Here is a 6,215-nt window from a genome sequence, read left to right as displayed (position 1 = left end):
AAGACACAAATATAAAACAAAGTACTGTAGCAAAATAACACATGGGTTATCTCCCAAGAAGTTCTTTCTTTATAGCCATTAAGATGGGCTCAGCAGTTTTAAATGATGCACTCGCAAGAAATAGTATTTGAAGCAAAAGAGAGCATCAAAAGGCAGATCCATAACACATTTAAGTCTAACATACTTCCTATGCATAGGAATCTTGTAAATAAACAAGTTCATGAAAAGCAAAGTAACAAGCATAGGAAGATAGAACAAGTGTAACTTCAACAATTTCAGCATATAGAGAGGCGTATTAGTACCATGAAAATTTCTACAACCATATTTTCCTCTCTCATAATAATTTTCAGTAGCTTCATGAACAAACTCAACAATATAACTATCACATGCAGCATACTTTTCATGACCCATAGACATATAATTTTTATCAAGTTCAAAAATAGTGGGATTAAAACTCTCAAGCACACTTTTATCAATAATATAACATGATGATTGATCAATCTCAAGAGATATGGGACTCATAGAATAAGTCAAGAACTCTCCAATCCCATTTTCATTAGTAGTACAATTAATATTATCAAGTAACATAGGACCATCATCTAGAGCTTTATCATAAACATTTGCTAAGCAAAATTCTTTAGTACCATGCATTTCGACATCAGGCACAAACAAAGCATTATCATAAGATTTATCAAAGTAGCATGGATTATCATAGATAACAGTAGCATAATTATTTTCACAAGTTTTACTAATAGGGACTATTTCAAGAGAATCCACAGGAACATAACATTCAACCTCTTTCGGTAAGCATGGAGGACAATCAAATAGTGTAAGAGATAAAGAGTTACTCTCATTAGAAGGTTGGTATGGGTAGCTAATCCATTCTTCCTCCTTTTGTTCGTCACTCTCCTCTTCTTTTTCGTCCAATGAGCTTTCAAGTTCATCAATTTCCTCCTCTTTTTCATCCAATGCGCTTTCAGGTTCATCAATTTCTTCTTCCACCGGTTCCTGCAAATTGTGAGTGCATTCTTGTGCATTAATGTGTCTCTCTTTATAATCAAGGATATAAGGATTCCTACTCGTAGCATTCTATGCAAGAATTAAGGATAGTAGAGACATAATCTTTAAGGTCCTTACAAATAGCACAAGTTTCATAATTCTCAACCATGAAGGATTCTATCTCGGAGGCTCCCATAAATAAGACAAATTGTTCTACCTCTTCGAACCCATAATGAATATAGCAATTCCGATTATAGTTCTTAATTAAAAATTCCTCACTAAAGCCACATTGAAATTTAAGATGTTTAGTATCCTGTTGAGAGCAACAGTTTATATCATGGCGTCTAAGCAAGATTCTAGCCATTGTATTCAATTTTTCTATCATAGCACTCATTATTTTACCAGTTCTTGATTCTCTATAATTATTATAACATTCTATGAGCTCCAAGTAGGTTGTTGGTTCTCCCATAACAGCAGTTTTTAATTTTTTGGTTTTTCAAATTTTTATGGATTTTTGGGTGTATGAGACAAATAAAACAAGACAAAAATAAACTAGACAAAAGTAAACTAAGCAAAACAAAATAAAACAAAATAAAAACAGAGAGAGAGGTAGAGTGTACTCCCCAGGTGAACTTATGAGTAGAGCTATGCCTCCCCGGCAACGGCGCCAGAAAATAGTCTTGATAAGCCACAAGTATATGGGATCGCAATGAGTCTTCGAGGGAAGTAAAACCCAAATTTATTGATTCGACACAAGGGGAGGTAAAGAATACTTATAAGCCTTAACAACTGAGTTGTCAATTCAGCTGCACCTGGAAAAGCACTAGAAACAGGGGTGATGTGAAAGCAGTAGTAGTATGAGAGCAATAGTAACGATGAACACAGACAGCAGTAGCAATAACACAGGAGCAATGGCACCGGAAAATAGTTGATACTACTTCCAATGACATGTAGAACGAGTATATAATGATGAGAGATGGACCGGCGTCCCCAGCGATCTACACTAGTGGCAACTCTCCAATAACAAGTGTTGGGTGAACAAATTACAGTCGGGCAATTGATAGGATTGAAATAGCATTAAGACAGAATATCAAGATCATTAATCATGTAGGCATGTTTTCCATATATACTCATACGTGCTCGCAATGAGAAACTTGTACAACATCTTTTGTCCTACCAGCCGGTGGCAGCCGGGCCTCTAGGGAATCTACTGGAAATTAAGGTACTCCTTTTAATAGAGCACCGGAGCAAAGCATTAACACTCGGTGAAAACATGTGATCCTCATATCTAAGCCTTTCCCTCCAGTTGTCCCAATTTCTGTCACTTTGGGGCCTTTGGTTCCGAACATAGACATGTGCATACAACTTGTAGATACAATCTAAGCAATAAGTATAGAGCTTAAATCTAATATCATGCCACTCGGGCCCTAGTGACAAGCATTAAGCATAACAAGATTGCAGCAACAATAACTTCATAAACTTTGTAGATAGACAATCATAATGTAACAATCCATCGGATCCCGACAAACACAACACCGATTACATCAGATGAATCTCAATCATGTAAGGCAGCTCATGAGATCATTGTATTGAAGTACATGGGAGAGATGATACCAACTAGCTACAGACTAGAACCCGTAGTCCATGGGGGAACTACTCACGGAGCATGATGGAGGCGGTGGCGTCGATGGAGATGGCTTCCGGGGCACTTCCCCGTCCCGGCAGGGTGCCGGAACGAGACTTCGTCCCCCGAATTGGAGTTTCGCGATGGCGGCGGCGCCCCGGAGTCTTTCCGGAGTTTCGTCAATTGGTACTGCGTTTTTAGGTCGAAAGGGGTTTTATAGGCGAAGAGGCGGCGCAGGAGGGCTGACAGGGTGGCCTCACCCTAGGCCGGCGCGGCCAGGGTCTGGCCCGCGCGGCCCTATGGTGTGGGGCCCCCCTGGCTCTTCTCCGACTCTTCTTTGGTGTTCTGGAGCCTTCCGGGAAAAATAGGAGGTTTGGCGTTGATTTCGTCCAATTCCGAGAATATTGCCCGAACAGCCTTTCTGGTAGCAAAAACAGCAGAAAACAGAACCGGCACTCGTGGCATCTTGTTAATAGGTTAGTTCCGGAAAACGCATAAAAACATCATAAAGTGCAAGCAAAACATGTAAGTATTGTCATAAAACAAGCATGGAACAACAGAAATTATGGATACGTCGGAGACGTATCAAAGGCTCCGGGGGTCGATCCCCGTCCCGGCAGGGTGCCGAAACAGGAACTTCTGACCCCCGAAACTAGGTTTCGCGATGGTGGTGGCGCTCCGGGAGTCTTTCTGGAGTATGATCTGTTGATATAGGGTTTTCGCGTCGCGAGGGAATATATAGGCGAAAGGGCGGCACGAGGGGGTGCCGGAGGGGCCCACCCCATATGGCGCCGCGCCCCCCTCCTGGCCGCGCCCCCCTATGGTCTGGAGGCCGTGGGCCTCCCCCTGGCTTGCCCTTCTGGCTCCGTGTGTCCCTTGGAAAAATAGGAGGTTTGGCTTTTGTTTCGTCGAATTCCGAGAATATTGCCCGAACAGCTTTTTTGGAACCAAAAACAGCAGAAAACAGGAACTGGCACTTCGGCATCTTGTTAATAAGTTAGTCCCGGAAAATGCATAAAAACATTATAAAGTGTGAGCAAAACATGTAGGTATTGTCATAAAACTAGCATGGAACATCAAAAATTATAGATACGTTGGAGACGTATCACTACCCCTAACCCTAAACTCTGTCTTATGAAGTCAAGCATGAAGAGATGTGGTTTTTGGTTTCAAACATGGAAATTTCAAAAACCCTCCCAAGAGCTTCATTTTGGAGTGACTAAGAAGCATACATGCTTACCTTTTCATATTAATGTTTAAAACTTGTTCAAATCTTGGTCAAACCTAGGATTTAACCAAGATTCAAATGGGCATAAAAATTCAAAAAAAAAATGAAAAACCAAGGTCTTCTTATGTCATATAGTAAGCATTCAATTAAGTTGATAAACAAGGTCTAGACATATTAAACATGAAAAATCATGTATCTACCCCTAACCCTAAACTCTGTCTTATGAAGTCAAGCATGCATGGTGAAGATAAGTGGTTTTTGGTTTCAAACATGGAAATTTCAAAAACCCTCCTAATTAAGAGCTTCATTTTGGAGTGACTAAGAAGGATACACGCTTACTTTTTCATATTCATGTTTTAAACTTGTTTAAGAGTTGGTCAAACCTAGGATTTTACCAAGATTTAAATGGGCATAAAAATTCCAAAACAAAATCAAAAACCAAAGCACATAGTCTTTGTATGTAATATAGTAAGCATTCAAGTTGATAAACAAGGTCTAGACATATTCAAACCAGAAAAATCATGGAAATTTCAAAAACCTCCCACGAGCTTCATTTTGGAGTGACTAAGAAGGATCTATACAGACTTACTTTTCATATTCATGTTTTAAACTTGTTTAAATCTTGGTCAAACCTAGGATTTGACCAAGATTCAACAAATGGGTATAAAAATTCAAAAAGTAATCAATAAAATGAAAAACCAGTGCACATATTCTTCTTATGTCATATAGTAAGCATTCAATTAAGTTGATAAACAAGGTCTAGACATATTCAAACCAAAAAAATCATGTATCTAGCTACCCCTAACCCTAAAATCTGTCTTATGAAGTCAAGCATGCATGAAGAGAAGTGGTTTTTGGTTTCAAACATGGAAATTTCAAAAACCCTCCCAAGAGTTACATTTTGGAGTGACTTAAGAAGGATAGATGCTTAATTTTTCATATTCATGTTTTAAACTTGTTTAAATCATTGTCAAACCTAGGATTTGACCAAGATTCAAATGGGCATAAAAATTCATAAAAAAATCAAAAGAATGAAAAACCAAAGCACATAGCATTCTTATGTCATATAGTAAGCATTAAAGTTGATAAACAAGGTCTAGACATATTCAAACCAGAAAAAATCATGTATATATCTACCCCTAACCCTAAACTCTATCTTATGAAGTCAATCATGAAGAGAAGTGGTTTTGGGTTTCAAACATGGAAATTTCAAAAGCCTCTTAAAAAATTCATTTTAGAGTGACTAAGAAGGATGCAGGCTTCCCTTTTCATTTTCATGTCTTAAACTTGTTTAAATCCTGGTCAAACCTAGCTAAGATTTGACCAAAAGATTCAAACGGGCATAAAATTTAAAAAAAAGAAAAATGAAAAAGAAAAGCATATAGTCTTCTTATGTCATATAGTAAGCACTCAAGTTGATAAATAAGGTCTAGACATACTCAAACCAGAAAAATCATGTATATATCTACCCCTAACCCTAAACTCTGTCTTATGAAGTCAATCATGAAGAGAAGTGGTTTTGGGTTTCGAACATGGAAATTTCAAGAACCTCCCAAAAGCTTCATTTTAGAGTGTGACTAAGAAGGATCCAGGCTTACCTTTTCATTTTCATGTTCTAAACTTGTTTAAATGTTGGTCAAACCTAGGATTTCACAAAGATTCAAATATATGGGGGTATAAAATTCAAAAAAAAATAGAAAAATAAAAAACCAAAGCACATAGCATTCTTATGTCATATAGTAAGCATTAAAGTTGGTAAACAAGGTCTAGACATATTCAAACAAGAAAAAATCATGTATATATCTACCCCTAACCCTAAACTCTGTCTTATGAAGTCAATCATGAAGAGAAGTGGTTTTGGGTTTCAAACATGGAAATTTCAAAAACCTCTTAAAAAATTCATTTTAGAGTGACTAAGAAGGATGCATGCTTCCCTTTTCATTTTCATGTCTTAAACTTGTTTGAATCTTGGTCAAACCTAGCTAAGATTTGACCAAAAGATTCAAACGGGCATAAAATAAAAAAAACAGAAAAATGAAAAACAAAAGCATATAGTCTTCCTATGTCATATAGTAAGCATTCAAGTTGATAAACAAGGTCTAGACATACTCAAACCAGAAAAATCATGTATATATCTACCCCTAACCCTAAACTCTGTCTTATGAAGTCAATCATGAAGAGAAGTGGTTTTGGGTTTCAAACATGGAAATTCAAGAACCTCCCAAAAGCTTCATTTTAGAGTGTGACTAAGAAGGATCCAGGCTTAATTACCTTTTCATTTTCATGTTCTAAACTTGTTTAAATCCTGGTCAAACCTAGGATTTCACAAAGATTCAAATATATGGGTATAAAAATTTAAAAAAA

The sequence above is a fragment of the Lolium rigidum genome, chromosome 3 (assembly GCF_022539505.1).
Source record: "Lolium rigidum isolate FL_2022 chromosome 3, APGP_CSIRO_Lrig_0.1, whole genome shotgun sequence".
Lineage (NCBI taxonomy): Eukaryota > Viridiplantae > Streptophyta > Magnoliopsida > Poales > Poaceae > Lolium > Lolium rigidum.
Note: the sequence above shows the minus strand (reverse complement) of the source record.